Below are 21711 nucleotides of genomic sequence, written 5' to 3' on the forward strand. Positions count from 1 at the left end.
TAAAATAATTATTAAGTTATTCAGTAATTATAAGATGAAAGTTTGGGAGGAGAAAGAGTTGAAGCAGATGAAAGAGCCAAGGATTTCCTTAAAATTTGTTTATTTGGGTGGTGTTAATGTTCACATATACTGGAATGAAGGAAAAAGAACAAGTTTTGAAAGATATTAATAATGATGACAAAAAATAATATTTACATGTTATATGTCAGACAGTGTGCTAGTCACAGCAAACTATTAAATATGTCATAACCCTTGATAGGGAGATAGAACTATTTAAATATGTACTGTTACCCCTAGTTTTTAAGACAGGATAAGAGAGATTAAATAAATTATTCAAGGTCACATAGCTCATTAGGGGCAATATCCAGACTCCAACTGAGATTTACCTTCTAAAGCCAATGTTGTCAACCTCTATGCTCTATCTGATAAGAACAGACTATAGACAATCGAGGTGGAATTTTCACAGTTTGGATCCAATTTGCCTAAGTTCTTCAAAAAGCAAAACCTGGCATAAAAGTATGTATACTACCAGTTTATTAGGAAGGACAATTCCAGAGAAGCAGAAGTGAAGAGAAATCTGGGTGAGTCAAGGATATACAGAGAACAAATATTCAGTATTAAGTTAAACAGATTTGATCTCTTGATTGTAGGACAGTCTTCTAAGAGGGCATTTGAACTCTCATATTTCAGAATAGTCCATGTGGAGGATGAAAGGGAGAATACTCACCAACTCTCAGCAACATTAAATATTTGCTCCAAAAGCTTTAGCTCCCTGCCTTTCCTAGGTTGCTCATGCAAAGATACCAAGTGGTCCTCAGTGGCAACAGAGATGTCTTGTGGCAGGATGCAAGATAGATTCAGCATGAATGGAAAAGGCACTGGTGAGTTGTTGGTTACACAATCACAAGGAAGCTAATGCAAAATAAGAGGCCAAGTTCCTGAGACAAGTACGATTGGGAACTATGCAATGGTATGTAAGAAATAGCTGATATATCTGTTCTCTAAATATTATCAGCTTTGTTGTTCTCTTATGTTATTTCCCCTTCTGGTGTCTTAATTTCTACAAAATGGAGAAAGTCACAGTACCTATCAAGGAGTGCTGTGGGGATTAAAAGGTTTTAATATTATCAATCATTTAAAACGGTAACAATATAAGCATCAAATGCACTTATCATTTGTTATTGACATTATCACCATCATTGTTGTTGAGAAGGAGAAAATCACCCCCTTAATATCCAGGAACTGGCTGGGTACTAACACCAAAGCCTGGGTACTGTCAGAAGCTGGCCTGGCACTCACGGCTAAGAATATAATGTTCTCTTATTGAATATAAACAATCTAACTGAAAACACGAGGATCCAACAATGTCACTTTGTGACCATGTTGAAGTGAGACAAAAAGCAAAATCTTCATTTATCAAATAGGGAGTACGATAGTCCGTATCCAAAAAAAGTATTTGAGAAAATGGGTAAAATAGAAGACAGATTACATTGGGCAAATTGATGAATAGGAGATGGGGAATTCAGTCATTTTTAAAAGTATAAATGTGAATGGGACAGAGATGGAAATTTAACTTGGGGAAATGTAAGGTTGCAGGAGAGATTACTTAATGACAGGGAAAAGTAAACATTTTAGTTTGCTTTAAGAAAGGGTCCATGGGAAAGATGTGTTTGAAGATCCAAGAAAATAAGGAGAAATTTGATGAATGAAGTTCCTAGAGTACACAGAAGAGATATCAAGAACATAGTTGGAGAACTAACCCTGAAAAGGAAAAGGTATTTCATTCTCTGAAATTGGAGGAGAAAGGGAGATAAATAGTATTGCCCAATGTGAAGGATCTGTGATAGATGCTAAAGAGAGAAGGCAGTAAGAAATTTTATCACTGATGACTTGTTTTCTCAGTCAGGAAGTAATCCAAGACATCTGTTGAGGGTAAGGGTCAGTGGCTTAGTGACACTGGAACAGCCACAGCAAAAAGAGAACTGGAACCAATAGAAAGGAAAGAACGAGGTATCAGGCACTATTAAGAATCCAGTTAACACTTCCTTTCATGGGTGGCAGTGAGAGTGGATAGCGCACCCTAAAGGCCTCAAGCACATTGTGAGAGTACAAGGTGGAGTGGCGATGCCTGCCCACCTCCAAAAGGTACACTCCTATCCTCTATCCAGGTGAATCTTTGCTCCTAATCATGGCATTGCCAAGTTTTACTTCTGGTACTTTGCATCTCAGCTGAAGACTGAAGAGTTCAGGGGAAATTGTCTACAAATTGTCTACCTGTGGACAGGTGTTGAAGAAATCTACCTTACGGGTTAAGAACTTCGGCACCTGACTATGCTATGACTCTGGAAGTGGCAACCACAACATGTACTGAGAGGACCAGGACCTGACCACTGCAGGAAGTGTGTCTCCCAGTGCTACTGACACATGGATGAACAGCACTGTGTCTGGGCCCACTCAATCCAGATCATGATGGTGGAGGAGACTGCAGCCAGCAAGTGCCCACTGGCAGCCAAGCAGTTCCATGATTCCAAGATCAAACTCCCACTGCCTTGCCGGGTCCTGAGCTGCCAACACAAGCCATGCTTCACCAGCAAGAGGCCCAATATCTTCTTTTACGTGCAGAGCCTCCCTGTCCCTAGGTCTGCCCGAATAAACTCCATGGAAAAAAACAGGGGAAAAGAGAGAGAGAGAAAGAATGCAGTTAAGTTGGAAGATTCTATATTCATAACCTTAATGGTCCTGATCAGTGAGGCTATGTAATGTTTCTCTAGAAGTCCTTAGCAGCTGAGATGAGGAAAAGACAAATCAAAAGCTTGGACTGATTCCTTTTCTCAGTGGCAAGTTTTCTGTGGTGTAAGGTTAATTAAGAAAAACAAAAGAATAAAAAATCTAAAGAGAACCCAGTTGAAATAAGCAATGAATATGTCCAGACTCGATAAGAGGTAAGCAAAGCCAGCTACAGACTGACTCATTAATGGAAGTCAAAGTTCTAGGTCACTGGAGGTGCGGGATGGGGTAAGTAGGTGGAGATGCAGAGGAGAGGAAGAATGATGGCTAGGGTAGGTAGCAGTGCCACTGAGGGAACTGGAAGGTTGGAAGGATACAGGGTTTCAGATAATAAGTTTTAAGATTTTGGAAACTGAAGAGTTGTAAAGGATAGTGAGATGCATACAATACTCTAGAAATTTGTCCTTGAAGTTGGGCAGGGGTGTGGAGAGAAGTACCAGAGAAAAGTTCCAAGACCCTAGCTGCCATAAAAGGTATTAAATATTAATGAGACAAATTTTGAAAAAATTGACAAATATTAGTTATTATATTTTCTCAGGGAATGTAAGATTCCTAGTACACTATAAAAAGAAAGAAGAAGAAGAAAACCCCTTTAATGTTTCATATTATAATTCAGAAAATTTACACTACTGTATGATAAGTTTCATTAAGCTGCAGTGAGAATTATTTTTACAGAATGCTTATATGCTACACATAAATATTCCAAATAAATTTCCTGGTATCTACTGATACAACTTTAAAACATATTCAAAAGATTTAAGAAGCTACCTTGTTAAAAAAACAGTATATAATTCTTATGCCACTTTTCTATGTATGAAATTCCTTTTTTTTATTTTTAAGATTTTATTTATTAATAATAGAGAAGGGGAGGGGGAAAGAGAGAGAGAGAGGCAGAGGGAGAAACAGGTTTCCAGCTGAACAAGGAGCCTGATGCGGAACTCGATCCCAGAACTCTGGGATCATGACCTGAGACAAAGGCAGCTGCTTAACGGACTGAGCCACCCAGGCATCCCTGTGTATCAAGTTCTTAATAGGAAAAGTAACTGGACAAATCTAGTGACCCTAGTAAATATTTGGCACTTACACTGAAGCTTTACTTAGCCCTGAAAAGAAATTCAGTATTCTCACTCTTGGTGAGATCTTAAAGAATGACTCATTACACCTAACTGTTCCTCCAAAATGTCTGGCTGTTAGAAGTGACTTAGTAGGGCAGAAAATAAAACACACCCATACTTTACTTGCTATAAAGAAGACTGTAAACTGTAATTATGAAATATTAAATCCCATTTCCACAGAAAAAAGTTACCTGATTTCATCCCTGAAAAAATACATATGTCTTAATTTTAACATCTTAATTTTGCTACATTTAATAAGACCTTATTTTAAGGTTTTCCTTTTTCCTGATGCTGATCATCGTACTAGGAGAATAATCAGAAACCACTAAGAGAAGATGGCAAAGAAATGCCATAAAAATTACTTAAATAGGATATATTGGGGGAAAAAAAAGTGTCATCTAAGCAGTCTTATTTGATATATAGAATATCTTTTACAAAAATTGTGATTTTTAGATGGTGTTTACAACTAAAAGATAGAAAAAGTTAACATGTTTTTAATTTGACTTTTCTTCTGGAATCCCCAGGCAATGTTATAACTGATTATAATTGACTCATTTAACTCATCTGAATTAGTTTTTAATAAGCTATAAAAAGATGGACAAATTTTCTCTAGTTTCTCTTGGGAATTGGAGATAATTAAATGAAGGTGCAATCCTTACTTCTAAGGATATTTTTTGGTTAATTTTTGAGGCTTCTTCCTTCTAATTTTTCTTGGGTCTGTATACCATTCTGACTAACTCCACCATGGGTGATTAAGAGTTGTACTTGTACATATTTCACTATCAAATATGAATAACTCTTATGTCACAGTTATGATTTACCTGCAAAGCCAAGAACCTTGTCAGTTATTACCTAGCATTATACTATTTTATTCACAAACAATTCACTTATTGATTTCATATGTAAGTAATGTTTTATGTTCTTAGCAATTAGATTTCAATCCTGAAATCTTTACTCTTATTTCTCAATTTCCACATATCTATTGGGATAATCAGAAATTATGAATAAACCATGTATGAGTACCTACAATTCTGCATGCAATATAAGAGCCACTAATCATGTGTAGCTATTGAGCCCTTGAAGTATGTCACTAGTCTGAATTGAGATGTGCTGTAAGTTTAAAATACAAAGCAGTTTTTATGTCTTAGAACAAAAAAAGTAAAATATCTCACTAACTTTTATATGGATTAGATGTTGAAATGGTGATATTTTAATATATTTGCTAAAATAAGACATATTAAAATAATTTTACCAATTATAGTATAATGGTATGGCTATAAAAACTTAAAAATTACATATATGATTGACATTTCCATTTCCCATTAGAATTTTATTGAGCACTACTGCCCTAGCACAAAGCTCAAAATTAGTACACTCAGTAAATGTATCCTACAAAAGAATGCAGATATGGAGAATATTATAGGAAACCCTATTATCTGCCCCACCATTTCTCATGGGTTTTACTCATTCTTCCTCTTCGAAAATAACCAAGATTTTAAAACAGCTGTTTAAAGGTATGAATGGACAAGAACCAAGTTTTAAAGTGTTTCAGAGTACAATCCAATAATTATATAGTATTTTTACTGCTTACAACATAATGTGTTATTATGTTGTGTTATCAAAATAGCTGATGGAGTATGATGTTGAATAGAAACTCTGTATCTCCTAACTCTAGCATTCTTTACACATTAAAATGGTTATGTAAAAGCAGACCAAAAAAAAAAAAGAAATGAAATCTTGCCATTTGCGACAACATGGATGGAACTAGAGCGTATCATGCTTAGCGAAATAAGTCAAGCAGAGAAAGACAACTATCATATGATCTCCCTGATATGAGGAAGTGGTGATGCAACATGGGGGCTTAAGTGGGTAGGAGAAGAATCAATGAAACAAGATGGGATTGGGAGGGAGACAAACCATAAGTGACTCTTAATCTCACAAAACAAACTGAGGGTTGCTGGGGGGAGGGGGTTTGGGAGAAGGGGGTGGGATTATGGACATTGGGGAGGGTATGTGCTTTGGTGAGTGCTGTGAAGTGTGTAAACCTGGTGATTCACAGACCTGTACCCCTGGGGATAAAAATATATGTTTATAAAAAATAAAAAATTAAAAAAAAAAAATACCACCACCACAACAACAACAACAACAAAAAAAACTATGGCTACTCACATAGTTACTCTTTTGATGACAAATATGCAATGATTCCTCATTCAACATTTTATAAGTACCCCACTGCTGTAAATGATTCCGCACTCTCTGGCCATGAATAATTCATAGGGGAAGAACCAAATACCAAATATGTTGGGTTATGTGATGTTTACAGTGGCTTTTAAAACTTATCTGCAGAGGGACACCTGGGTGTTTCAGTGGGTTAAAGCCTCTGCCTTTGGTTCAGTTCATGATCCCAGGGTTCTGGGATTGAGCCCCGCACTGGGCTCTCTGCTCAGCGGGGAGCTTGCTTCTTCCTCTCTCCCTCTCTGCCTACCTCTCTGCCTGCTTGTGATCTCTGTCTGTCAAATAAATAAATAAAATTTTAAAAATAACTAAATAAAAAATAAAACTTATCTGCAGACTTATTCCCATTGCTCTATTTCTTATCATATCTTTGTGGGAGGACAATTACCATGATGGACATAAAACCTGAAACAGTTAAATAATACTGCAAAATGCTCTATAAAATTTAAGTGCAACATGGAATAATTTCTCCATTTCTCTAAGTATGATGACTAACCTTGGGATTCATGGAAACATCAAACCTCTGTTTTAAATAGGGATTTTTTTGAAAGTATGATAATTTTAGCTTTGTAACTACAGATGGCATATAATGATTTAGAAAATTATTGACTTTTGTCAACTCTTTTTCTTATTTCTTCCTCTCATTTTTTATTTCTTTTAATCATCAATAGTAATCTTTTAAAATCACTAAAGAATCAATATTCCTCATAACAAGTTACAAAAAAACAAAGTGAAAATATTTTATTTCTTTTGATTTTTTTTAAAGATTTATTAATATGAGAAAGGGAGCAAGACAGTAGGGGGAGGGGTAATAGGAGAAGGACAAAGAGAACCTCAAGCAGAATCCACGCTGACCATGGAGACCCCACATGGGGCTTGATCTCACAACCCTGAGATCGTGACCTGAGCTGGAACCAAGAGTCAGTCACTCAATTGAGCCACTCAGGCCCCCCTCTTTTTTTATTTTATAATAGAAATAATAATATCAGGTTTAAAATATAATCTTCAATGTCTAAATGTCAATGAGGAATTACCACTTCCAAAACTAATTTCTTACTCCTAAAGCTATGAGGATCTAAAACTTTTTTTTAATACCTATGTGGATTTATCTTATCTGTAATTCATACCTACTGATACTAATTTATATTAGAACTACAAAGAACAAGTATAATCTCTCTTCCATGTAAACTGAAGTGCTTTCTTAACATTTTTTAGCATTTTATATTATTTTTGTAGGTAATCTCACTCATAATCTCATATATATTACATATACATAGCTTATAACATTTCTTTCTGTGCTCTCATTCCATTCAACTTTTTATTTATTTTTTCTCCATTTAGCCCAGGCATACTAAATTTAGCAGTCTTTAGAGCATCTCAAACTCCATGCACTGAAAATGAAACCTCTCTGCCCAAATTTGATGAGTGATTTTACTCAAAATGGAATCATTCTTAGATCAGCTTCTTCTTCACTTCCTATATCCCATCAGTCACCATGTCTTATCAACCTCATCCCTAAATATTTGCTAAAACCCAGGATTTCTTCCCAGCAATCTCCTCAATTCTCTGGATTAACTTCTATTATCTCTCACCCAGGTGGAGGTAATGGCTTTTTAAATGGTCTCCCTGCATCCATTCTTGATACCCTCTACTCATCTCTGAGCAATCAAAGTGTTTACTTAAATATATAAAGAAGATGAAGTTACTCCTTGCTCAAATTTTTTACATTGCCTTTTCTAGTTATTTAGTAAAAGCTCAGAAGACTTAGTAGTGGTCAACCACTGGCTACAAATTCTGGGTTCTGCTTACCATACCCCTGCTTAATTAATTACTCCTCACAGTTCAGATATCAGGAAAAAGACTTTTGCCCAAGAAAGCCTTCCCTAACTTCACTGAGCACTGTCCATTCCCTCATTACAATTTACTCGTTATACCATGTGTCTCAACTTCATGATGTATAATATTATGATTTCATATTAATTCTGAAAGAAGGAATAAAACAGTACATTAAAATTAACCTTTAAAATACTTAAAATGTTTATGTCTAGATCCAAACTGTAGCCACTGGTATATATTCATATTTAACATGATTCAGGCAAACAACAACAAGAATTCAAAGATTAATTACACACCCAAATCTAAAAAAGCACGGGCATACTAAACCACTATAACTCCAAGCAACAGAGAAAAGTTACACCCTTAGCCTATAAAATACTATAATCTGTATGGAGAAAAGCAATACTTATTTTCAAGACTACCATTATAATATAGTTGTGAGTGAAGGAAAGACCATGACCCTGAAAACAGTCAGAAAAATAATATGTAATACAGTCTTTGCTGCATCAGAAGCTCTATTAGGCAACCAGATCTGCTTCTGCTTGTAGGGTGGTTCACTACAGATAATGTGAGAGGACTGCCTTAGGGAATGTCACAATTTCCCCATAAAGCCATTTTCATAAATAGATGTTTCAGTTGGATGGAAATTAAAAAACAAAAGCAGAGAAAAATGTCACTTTCTCAGTGGACACTTTCTCAGATAGGCACGAATACATTCATTTTAAAACATAGAAAAATCTGGGAAACCATCAAAATAACCATCTGTTAGAATGGTCTTAAAGGGGTACACTTTCTTACAGTCAAACTTCAGAGGTGACCCAACAGAATCTGAGAATGGGAGTGGCAGATGGCCCCTGGAGATTACATTTTAAACAACTTTGTTCTAACCTCTGGGTATATAAGAAGTTGTAAGAAGGAAAAAAGAAACAGAGATAAACTGGCATTCCCTGCATTTACTGTGACACAATGAAGGATTTGTTATTCTTTCAAAGTTCTTATATAGGCTTACACACATTATAAATTTTATTTTATTTTGATTTTATTTATTTATTTATTTGTCAGAGAGAGAGAGAGAGAGAGAGAGAGAGAGAGAGACAGCAACACAAATGAGCACAAGCAGGAAGAGCAGCAGGCAGAGGGAGAAGCTGCTGACCCAGGAGCCTGGATGTTCATGGGAACATGACCTGAGTCAAATACAGATGCTTAATGACTGACCCACCCAGGCACCCCACATTATAAATTTCACAATAAAGTGCATATTTTGCCTGAATTTGTCCACGGCATTGCATTTTTCTTAAGCAAGAGACTATGTCATAGAACATGGTCACTCAGAGTTAGAAAAGCTCCCACTTGCTGAAATGAACTGTGAGTGGTGGGAAACAGAGTCTTCTTTATTGTACTACTCCACTTATTTTGATATCAATTCCTAGTTAAGATTTTAGAAATTTTACATATTATAAATCTGGTGCCCAGAATCTTTTCTTTCCCTTATAAATTAAAAAAACTGGTTTAACAAAAGCTGTACATATCTATTATGGGCTGAATTTTGTCTCCCCAGAATTCTTATGTTGAAGTTCTGGCCCCTTGTGAAACTATTTAGAGCTGGGGTCTTTAAGGAGGTAATTAAGGCTTAATGAGGTCATAAGGGTGAGCCCTAATCCAATAAAACTAGTCTCCTTTTAAGAAGAGAAAACTGTCTCTCCCTGTCAACAAGAAGATGCCATGTGAAGACTCAATGAGAAGGTGGCCCTCTGAAAAACCAGAAGAGGCCTCACAAGAAACCAAATTTGCCAACAACCTGATCCTGGATTTCTAGCCTCCAGAACTGTGAGAGAATGAAATTCTATTGTTTAAACCACCAAGCCTGTGGTATTTATTTATGATAGTCCCATCTGACTCATACACTCTGGTATCTTTGGAGGACCTTAATTCTTTGGTCTGTTGGTTTGGTTTGTTTGGTTTTGGACAGGCCTACAATAATTTGGACAAATACATAGTTTTGAACATACCTATGACTATAACTACATAAACATTTTTATGTGTCAAAATTATTTTCACCCCCCCAAAATTTTGTGTCATCTCAATTTCATGCTGAATCAATGTTTGATACATTATCAAAATACAATAGCAAATCTGAAATTCTAGAAAACATTTGACAATAGCAGCTTACCTTAGACTACCTCCCCATTAATTAATAATGACTTGTCCCTAGCAATACCAATACAATCATGTTATATAACTTGGACAAGGTCAAGCTTTGCAAATGATGTTTTAGCAAAAAGAGTAAAGTGGCTGGGTGCCTGGGTGGCTCAGTGGGTTAAGCCTCTGTCTTCAGCTCAGGTCATGATCCCAGGGTCCTGGGATCAAGGTCCACATCAGGCTCTCTGCTCAGCGGGGAGCCTGTTTCACTCTCTCTCTCCGCCTGTCTCTCTGCCTACTTGTGATCTCTCTCTCTGTCAAATAAATAAGTAAATAAATAATCTTAAAAAAAAAAAAGAGTAAAGTAGCTACTAGCTCAAAAATTGGGTATGAAAATGTTACTTAATTATTTTTTTATTGAAAGAATGCTTATAATCTTCATAAAACCTTTAAGTCCCAGTAGCTCTTACAACTGAATTTGGATGCTGAAAAAAAAATACAAAACAGCAATTAAAAAATGAGGCAAATTATATAAATATGCAATTAAGAAACAAAATTCAGAATGAATACTATATTTGTTTTAGAAGTTCTTTTCTGGGGCATCTGGGTAGCTCAGTCAGTTAAGCATCTGCCTTCGGCTCAGGTCATTATCTCAGGGTCCTGAGATTGAGCCCATTTTAGGGCTCACTGCTCAGCAGAGAGTCTGCTTCTTCCTCTCCCTCTTCTGTTCCCCTTACTTGTTCTCTCTCTCTCTCTGCCCCTATTTCTGTCAAATAAATAAATAAAATCTTAAAAAAATAAAAGTTCTTTTCTCACTTACTATACATATAATGCAAATTAAAATATAATATGATTTTTGTCTATCTAGTCAGCATTTTTTTTTTAATTTAGATTTTATTTTTTAGAGCCATTCTGGATTCTCAGCAAGATACAGGAATCTCCTATTTACATGATGGCTCCCCAAACATACACCCTTCTCCTTTATCAAATTCCCCTATGAAATGATACATTTGTTACAAATGGTGAACCTACATGGAAACATCACAATCACCCAAAGTGTACAGTTCACACTGCAGCTCACTCTTACTGAAATATTCTATGGGTTTGAACAAATGTCTAATGAGGTATATACATCATTACACTGCCCTAAAAATCCTCCGTGATTTTCCTATTCTTCTCTTCCCTCCCCAAAATGTCTGGCAACCGCATATCATTTTATTGCCTACAAAACTTTGTTTTTTCCACAATGTCATATAGTTGGAACCATACAGTATATATAGCTTTTTCAGATTGGCTTTTAAACACTTAGTAACAGGTATGTATATCTCTTCCATGCCTTTTTATGGCCTGATAACTTCTTTTTTTTTAAGTGCTGAATAATACTCTACTGTCTAGATGTGCAGCATTTGTTTAGTCATTCACATGGAAGGACATTAAAAGGTTGCTTTTAAGTTTTGCTGAATTCTCTGTAAAATTACTACAAACATCCACGTGAAGATTTTGTGTGGATGTAAGACTTTCACATAAACTTTCAACTCCTTTGGGTAAATATCAAGTAGTAGATTACTGGGGTCATCCTTAGTTTTGTAAGGAAACAACCACATTTTCTTCCACAGTGGCTGCATCATTTTGCATTCCAGCCAACAATGAATGAGAATTCCCATTGCTCTACATTCTTACTGGAGTTTGGTGTTGTCCATAATCTTGGATTTTGTCCATTCTAAGAAGTATATAGCGATACATCATTGTTTTTCATCTGTAATCACTGATGACATATGATGTGAAGAAGTATCTTTTCATATGCTGATTTGCCATCTATATATATTCTCTGGTGAGGTATCTCTTAAGGTCTTGGATCCATTTTTTAATGAGTTGTCTTCTTATTGTTGATATTTAAGTGTTCTATGTATATTTTAGGCAACCGTTGTTCATCAATAAGTCTTTTGTAAGCATTTTCTCTGTTTGGTTTGTCTTCTCATTCTCTTGACATTATCTTTCACAGAGCAAAAAGTTTTAATTTTAATTTTAATCTATTTTGTCATTTATTTCTTTCATGGATTGTGCCTTTAGTGTTGTATCATTATCAGTTAGCAGTTAAGGTTGATTTATATATATGCATATATATTAAAATAATCTAATTTATAAAGATTAAAGTATATAAATACAATTCTGTTTTAAAATGGAAAAAGAAAAAGAACAACATACTCAAATTCTTTGGAAATTTTAAATAAATTACAGCATATTCAAAGACTGAAATACCATGTATTCATTAAAATGATCCTGAGAATATTCTATGATTTGGAAATCATCTATGATAAAATTTTAAAATAAAATGCAAAAGAAACAGGGGTGCCTACGTAGCTCAATTTGTTGAGCGACCATTTCTTCATCTTGGCTCAGGTCATGATCTCAGGGTCATGAGCTCAAGCCCCGCACTGGATCTTCCCTCAGCGTGGAATCTGAGAGAATTTCCTTCTCCCTCTGCCTCTCTCTTTCTCTCTCTCTTTCTAGTAAATAAATAAATAAATCTTCAAAAAAACGCAAAAACAATATGTGATATAAACTCAATTTAAGTAAAAATTGTATTTATGCAAAGGTAATAATAAAATATATAAAATGTTTTCTCTGATTAGAGGATTATGGATACTTCCAATATTATTTTCTTCATAATTTCATTTTCAACTTTTTGAATTTTTTAATTATAAAAATACAAAAAAAACCTCACCCTTTAAGAAACAGACTTAACACAAATCTGATAAGATCAACTAATGAGATAATATTTTTCTCGATTATTACTGGGTTTATATATTGAAATCTCTGAACAATGCTGATGATATTATTGAAATACAAGCTTTAAGTAATCCTCCAGCTTTATCAACTCTATTTTCAGGGAGAAGAAGGAAAACTGAAAATTCTCATTATATTAAATATTTAGTCACTGCAATTCCTTAAATTCTCTGAAACTTCTGTGTCGGACCCATCTTTTTGTTTCAAAATACTTAGACACATAAATTTTGTTTGTTTCAAATACAAACAAAAAGGACAAACAAAATATTTTTCAATAAGTACCAAAATTGGGCAAATTTGATTTAAGCTTCAAAGTTCCCAGGTAAAGGACCTATTCATTTGCTTATAAGTTCTTGTGAGTGTGTGTACAGTGCATGACATTTTCTAATTTTCTAAGCTTTACAATTCTGTCCTCAACACTAAATGAGTAGATCTTCAAGAGGTAGTTCTTATGGGGTAATAACTACTCTCAGCAAGCCCAATCTTAAAACACATCAACACAAAATTATGTGAATTAAAAAGAAAGATAAAATACAAACACTACACATATCCATATACACATATCCAGTACAGTTCTCTAGAAAGAGTCATCTTTAATGAAGGATGTTTTCTTTTCTTTTTCTTTTTTTAAGATTTTATTTATTTATTTGACAGAGATCACAAGTAGGCAGAGAGGCAGGCAGAGAGAGAAAGGAGGAAGCAGGCTCCCTGCCTAGCAGAGAGCCCGATATGGGGCTCGATCCCAGGACCCTGGGATCATGACCTGAGCCAAAGGCAGAGGCTTTAACCCACTGAGCCACCCAGGCACCCCTGAATAATGTTTTCTTAAAGTTCAAATAATACATCCCCAAGTTCAAGGTAGATCATATACTAAAATAAATTATCTTTTGTTTCATTCATCTCATTATTTACATTTCAATCTTTTCCAAAAGTTAAAATAATTTTTAAAAATTAACTGACAACTCTGATTACATATTGCATAGTTGCCTAATAAGCTAAATAAAACAGACTCTGAGGCCCATTCAACCTCCCTTTAAGAACAGTACATAAATTCCAGTACTCCCACACAGCTGAGTTTCCAAGCACCTATTTTCTCTCCTTTTAATTTTAACCACAAAATGTTGCCTTGTCTTCCTTTACATTTATTGTGAAATATTCTGCCACTTTCTTTTCCCTTTCTTGTTGAAGTTGTCAGAGTCTATATTTTCCCTTCAGCATTTCACTCAGTCTTAATGAAAATTAACCTCACAGTCAAAATAAAATGGAGCTTAATGGAAAAAAAGAAGAAGGTAATAAGTTTATAAGAAAACTGATGCCATACTTAGGAAAATCAGTGTCAAAAGCTGTGATCATGTTATCACTTGATGATACAACATCATTAACACAGCTGATGTAAAGTTATCCTGAGTATAAGTAATTGTGTCTGAGAGAACACAGGTGTGAGTGTACATACCACCCACTGGATTTCACTCAGAATCTGTGAAGGTCATATGTTGTCATCACATTTCAGGACCTGACACCAAAATAGCAGCACCTTTGATGATAAAAGATAAAGCCGAAGCATGAACAGAAAACCAATCTCCTTCCTTTCTTTATAATGCAGAAAACTCACACTGCAAGGCATTTCCATTCTAATAGAAATATACTTCACACATTCTACAGATCAAAAGGTATTTGAATCTCTCATATCTGGCATAGGAGGATATTTCATTTCATGTTCCAGACTATTCTCCTTTCTCTCTCCCTCTTCCTCTCCCTTCACTCCCCTTCCCTGTTCTCTCCTCTTTGACTCCCAACCATATTTCCTTACTAAATCACACCATGAGCAATAAGTTTCAACTTTGCCTTAATTGAATACACATAAACCAATCAAATCGATTAAATGATTGAGCACCCAAGATTTATAACAGTCTCTGTAGAAAATAAAACTAAGGATACAACATCTATAGTACAGCTTACATTTTCAAAGTGACAATCTTTCCTTCTATTTACCTCTTATTTGGTTATTTTTTCACTTAATTGTTTTTTGTAAATTTGAAGTTCAGGAAGCCAAAGAAAATCCATGAGACATTTTAGGGTACCATAATAATCTGGTGTTTAAATTTTAACTTTTCCTAAACAATTTAAAAAACATATAATTAAAAACAAAAATAATCCAAATCTTTCTCTAGTTTTTTGGAATTCAGAAACAGTTGATTCTGGAATAAATTAGTTTGTAAATTACCTTTTATTATTGATTATGATTTAGTAAAAGTTTATTAGTTTGTGTGTACTCAGTATGATCCTTTTTAATTTTTTAAAAGCATTATTTCACTGACAGTAATTCTATTAGTGGTGATAACATTCAAGATTCTGAATCCTTCTTCAGTTTCCATTTTCTTTCTTAGTAGAGTCATGTCTGTCCATTCTTCAAGGCCAAACTATTCCAGGCTCCTTTATAAAACTCCCAGGTTATTCTAGATCTGTCACGCAGTAGCTAATATATATTTTTGGCTATTTATTCTCATTAGGGAAATAGTCATCACCTAGTCTCAACACGTGTGGTTCCCATGAAAATGATTCCATTTGTAATTAAATGCCTGGCATGTGACAAACCTGACCAATAAAAGCCTCACATTTCTCTGCCTCTGATTGGCTCCAAGATGGATATGTGACCTCATCAGAACCAACTGAGCAGGTTTTACTAAGATTTCTCAGACAGAATTCATCTACTTTCTTTGCAGTAGTTGGCCTAATGGTACCCAACTTGCAAACACAAGGAGTACATCTGTCTGAGAATGGAGCTCCTGTGAAAGACAACCAAGATCTAGAAAGCAAACAGATTGAAGGACATTGTTTGATCCTCTGACTCAAGCAGCTAATGAGTTTGCATGTATGGTTAGAAGTATCAGATTCTAGAGACAGATTTTGCCTTTTGTTTGAACCATTCCGGGTTAAATTTTCTGTACCCTGCAACCAAAAGTCTTAATTGACACACAGCAGTGATCACTGTCACTTCAGATTTCCTATAGAAATTGAAACTCTAAGAATTGTCATTTATTAATATACAGGCTTAAATTATTTAGCATATATTAACAAAGGCTTGTTTTTAATCTCTCTGATGGGATTTAATTTCTACAAGGAAAACTTTATAATTAGTCATGTTCTCCTGTATAAAAAGGAAAACTGAGATACCTTAAAATTTTCAAGAGCTTATTTGAGTATACTTTTAATGGAATCACATAGGCAAACCAAGAACAGTTGAAAGCATTGCACAGACAAAAGCTAGGGGCAAGGTTTTATAGAGAAGACAATGAAGCAAAGCAATTATTTGATTGGTTATAGCTTAAGCAGTTGCCTGCCTTGAAAAAGCCTCAGCATCTGTTTGGGATTGATTGCCGTTAGGTTTCATTTTCTTGGATTCAGGTGCATTGACTCTGAGGTAGGTTTGGTTTGCTTACACAGATTACTGAGGCATTAGAGCCACCCCAGACTAATGGCCTCCTTCTTTAAATACTTTGACACCAGCATATATTCTCCGTAAGTCTAGGTTTGAATAGGACACAGAGGGACAAAAACAAGACTTACTGAAACCAAGTTCTGTTAAGGATACATCTAACCCTACCTTCTCACCTTAACTACGATAATGAGAGAGAAGAGAGGTTCACCATGTCAAATATCTTTCCTGTTTAACTATCACATATTATCTAGGAATGAATTTTATCATATTAACAACACAACTGAATAAGAATGAGAGAATTCGGGCGCCTGGATGGCTCAGTGGGTTAAGCCTCTGTCTTCGGCTCAGGTCATGATCTCACCGTCCTGGGATCAAGCTCCGCATCGTGCTCTCTACTCAGAAGGGAGCCTGCTTCCCCCACCCTCTCAGATCTGCCTGCCTCTCTGCCTACTTGTGATCTCTGTCAAATACATAAATAAAATATTAAAGAAGAAAAAAAGAATGAGAGAATTCCCTGACAGGATATTTTATTTATTGTGTTATTTACTGAAAGCATAATTATATTATTTTCATGATAAAAAGTGGGTTTCTGATATAATTTCTTAGTACCTTAAGCATTGGAAATCCTTAAACCAGTCTAAGGATTGTTTTTGAACCAATCACGCCAAATATTCCCTCTACATCACCTACTTAATGTTATTCTGTAACTCTGCATATTACAATCATCATTTATGCCAGTTTGTGTTATGAAGTTACTTCTATGTATTTGGTCTAAATTACTGATTGCATAAATGTCTGTCTGCATCTACCATTTTTTTAAAGTTAACCTCTTAGGTAGAGTCTTTATCATTGGTTTTTATATTTTTCTAATGCTTTTGAACAAATTTCTTTATCTTTCTTTTTTTTAACTTTAGATTTATTTATTTATTTGAGAGAGAGAGCAGAGGGTAGGGGCAGAGGGAGATGGACTGAGAGAATCTCAAGCAGACTCCCTTCTGAGCACAGAGCCCTACACAGGGTTCAATACTATGACCCTCAGATCATGACCTGAGCCAAAAATCAAGAGTTGGAACATAGGTTCCAATAAGTCGCACGTATTGCATAGAGCACTGTGTGTCATGCACAAACAATGAGTTTTGGAACACTGAAAAAAAAAAATTAAATTAATTTTTTTTTTTTAAAAGTGTTGGAACATTCAACTTACTGAGCAACTCAGGTGCCCTTCAAACAAATTTCTATCTCTGTTATTATCACTTAGGATTTTTTCCTTCCTAATTAGATGGCTGTGAATGTCATAAAAGGTACTATCTCTCCATCCAAAACCCCCATCATCTCAGCTCTCTGATTACATGGCAATAGTTTTTCTAACTCTTGCCTCAGTTACTTCAGTGATAGGACTTTATACAGAAGCCATGTCATTTAACTGAAAGAACCCTTTCTACCTAGATAATGCAGATCCAACTGAGAGTCAAAAGAACTAGGTATCAACATATTTTGTATTAATTACATTTAGCATTTCCCCCACCTCAAAGTTACAAGTAATTTATTTTTATTTAAATACCATAAGAAACGTGTTCACCAAAGTCTGGCACTTAAGATGTACCCCCTGACTATGTTGACTAATAAGAAAAACCACTGGCTGATAAAATTAATGGGCACCATTCATTTTCCCTTCTCAGTTTTCTAAATTGTGGCTTTCAACATTAAGTCCTATTATAGGAAGTGTACTAAGTGTTGATCTATTAACTGAAAAAAGAATTTCCAGGCTGATGATCAGTGATTCAAAAAATAACTAAATTCAACTGAATACAAGTGTCAACATCTAATTAAGAAGATCATCAACTCAACAAGAATTATGCTACCATCTTCATTGTGTTATTAATAACCTCTCAAGGAGAAGCTCTTCACTCTTCAGGTTCTACACTGAATCCATGCTTTGAATACAATTCCTAATCCAAGATTAATTCATTTAAACTTTACCTTTCTGTAAAACCTATCAACCTTAAGCAGGTTTTAGTGGGACTATAGGAACTCAGGGGCTCTATAATATCAAAGTGTAACCGTACTGCATTTTAATATAAGAACATTTATATTTTATCAGAACATGTGAAAAATCATCTTCCTCACTTGTATTTTGGTTTACCAAATTATTTAATGAAACCACTTCTCCTGAAAATCAATCTGCCACAACACTTTATTGTACAACCTGTTATATACAAGACCTTAAGTAATAAGAAGTTAAAGTTATAATGGTTACCTCTTTTGAGGAATTTCTATTATTACTTACAAATATTTCGAAAACCTCTAACAACATACAATAAGATAAAATAATAACTTTGGTCAGCTTTCCTAATGTTATGGAATGGAGATGTTGATGAAGACTGAGAGAATGTTTCAAAAAAGGAGAATTTGAAATTTTAAAATTGATAAAGAGCATGTTTGGAAGAGAGTGAAATGAAAGCAACTAAAAAGTCATTACAATGAAGAAGTATCAGCACCACCATCATTACAGAGCAGTCAGGAAACTAACCTTAGGATAACAGTGAGGTAGATGACACAAAAAATTAAAATATGGACAGGTACTTTAAAAATGCTATTTTGTAGGCAATAGATTCACAGGAATAAAAGCTTTATCAAATGTGATAATTAGTGGGAATTTCTTTAGAAACTCTGAAGTGTAGTCTAGTTATCAGTTGTTACTATCATCACTCTTATAATTTGGAAACCAAAATAACAATTCAGTATTAAGTAGAAAGAATTTAGACAGAAAATCATCAAACAAACTTAGGACTTTAGAAAAGGACCACAGTTAAATAGGAAGAGAACTCAAAGTAGGAAAAAAAAAAAAAAAGGCAGATGAAGAAATAGGAGAAATAATAGGATGCTAGAGTTTTAGGAAAACAAAGGGAAGAAAAGGATGTTTCTTCCCCTGTCTTTTTTTCTTTTTCTTGCATGAGAATGTACATTTATGGCTTTATCACAACTGTTGTTTTTTTTCACAGTTCTTAATAGATAAGCTAACCTGTAATTACCAAACAATGACTACAGTAGTTCTTCAGATAGCAGGACACTGAAAACACATTTACACTTAACAGGAGGTGATTAGTTGGTGGAATGTGTTAGAAAAGCTGCAAATCCCATACAACAAGTATCAATCCTCTCTTGTTCAGGGGTTATCACTGACTGAAAACATAGTCGATTCATTAAACTTTCTTTCAAGTTCTAAAATTGTTCCAGGTGAGTTATCAGGTGTTTTTCCCATCATATCATCTATAGTGGATTGGCAAAGACACAAAAACACCTGGTCAAATATAACTGAATGAACGGAAGTCTTCCGGGAAAAATTTACTATCAAATGGCCGCCTCAACATTAAAAAAAAGGGGGGGTGGATTCAAAACTACATTAAAGAAACATTTTTTGAGTTAATTATGTGCCAAACACTGAGGTAAACACAAACGTACATCCCACCCCATGTAAAACCAAAACCAAACACATTTACTCCAGTCAAGCTTCCATTTAGTAAGAAAATAAACAGCAACAAGCCAAATACTAATGATACAATATGATAAGTGGTAAAACATTCTGAAAAGATAGAAGGAAAAGTGAATATTTTGTAAGGTGAAAAAAGGCAAGTTGATAACTCAGTTGGATCTTGAAAGATAAGGTGGTTTCACTTTTTTTTTCATTGTTTAATTTTTGTTTGTTTTCTTGCTGAAAAGGAGAAGTAGGTAATAGGCAAGAGGGAGCAAGTGTTAAAATATGGCCAAAAAACCGGGGCTGATTGTTAATGCTGTTCTACTTGAAATGGTCACTGTATCATCAGTCAGGTTCTCCCGTGAAACAACTAATAGGATATAGACAGAATGATTAGATAGATAGATAGATGATAGGTAGATAGATAGGAATAACAAAAGGAAAGAAGGGGAGGAGAGATTTACTTTAGGAAGTGACTCATCCAGTTATATAGGTCTGCAAGTCCCATAATCTGCCCTCTACAGACTGGTATAATTCAAGCCCAAAGGCCCTTGTATCAGGGGCTCTAATGCCTGAGGATAGGAAAAGATTAACATTTTAGCTCAAGAAGAGAGTGAATTTGTCCTTTTCCCTTTGTTCCATTCAGGCCCTCAACAGATTGGGTAATGTCCTCTCACATTGGTGGGGGCAGACTTCTTTACTTAGTCTACTGAATCAAATACTAATCTCTTCCAGAAATACCCTCAGCTGACACACCGGGAAATAATGTTTTACCAGCTATCAGGCATTCTATAACCCAGTTAATAGATAAAACTAACCATAGTCACCATTAGAAAAAAGTCACCAGACTTTTCACAAATCTACAGCTGTCTTATCACTTATGTTCCAGTTTAGATATCGTGATTTAGATTTTGAGATTTTCCCTGATGTTTTATTCCAAAGCAAAACCACACCTCCTCTCCAGTCCTATCACATCGCTTATTTTACTTTATTTTATTTTCACCCTATTTTCTTTCACTATAAAACTATGACTTCCTGATTTTTTTGTTACTTGCATATTTATGTATCCTATGTATCTTCCTATTAAAAACATAAATTCCATAAAGCAGGGTCCATATCTTTGTATCTTTTATGTGCATGAGAGCAATAGATGAGCACACAAAATTTCAAAAAGATCATTTAGGAGAGTGATTATTTTAAAAATAAGCAAGCATATAATCCTAAATAGATATCAAAAGCTTAAAGAATGAAAGAAATAATGATTCTCCAAAGACCGCAGTCTAATTCAGTAGGGCTTAATTTTCTATTATATATAAATACACAATATTTACTCAAAAAAGTAATACTAATGCATTTATTCTTAAGAACTGAAAAGATGAAGTTCAAGGAAAATGAAAGTTATTATAGTAAAAGCAAAAAAGATTTGATGCTAAAAGCTTAAAATTCCAAATTCTCTTTTCAAGTTTTGAAAATTAGATATTACTAATTTCTTAATGGATCAAATAATTTTTCTCCTACCACCCCCAACACCCAATAATAAAAATCATATAATTATCTACATTAGATTACCAGAAAAATAGCTGTTCCATTAGTATCTGCCTTTACAATTCTATATTTGTCTTTCAAGACTTCTTTTGAAGAGATATTGGTCCCCCAGTATTTGACGGTTTTAAAACATGTGTTCAAGTTCTCTGACACTCCTTACATGAGGAGGTAAATTCTATGTTCCTTCCTTCCCTAGAATCTGGTTGAGTTTGTGATTTGCTTGCAACTAATACAACATGGCAGAACTGATACTATATGATGTCCGGGGCTGAGTCATAAAAATCAATGCAGCTTTTGTCTTGTTCACTGTAACACTCACTTGTGGGACTCTGAAATGACATGCAAGGGTCTAA

At 34.8% G+C, this 21711-nt stretch overlaps 1 pseudogene; it reads left to right on the forward strand.

Annotated features, from left to right (window-relative positions):
• The first annotated feature begins 866 nt into the window (after positions 1-866).
• LOC116587235 overlaps positions 867-21711 on the forward strand; it is a 75765-nt pseudogene continuing 54920 nt past the window's right edge.

Source organism: Mustela erminea, chromosome 3 (assembly GCF_009829155.1).
Source record: "Mustela erminea isolate mMusErm1 chromosome 3, mMusErm1.Pri, whole genome shotgun sequence".
Taxonomy (NCBI): Eukaryota; Metazoa; Chordata; class Mammalia; order Carnivora; family Mustelidae; genus Mustela; species Mustela erminea.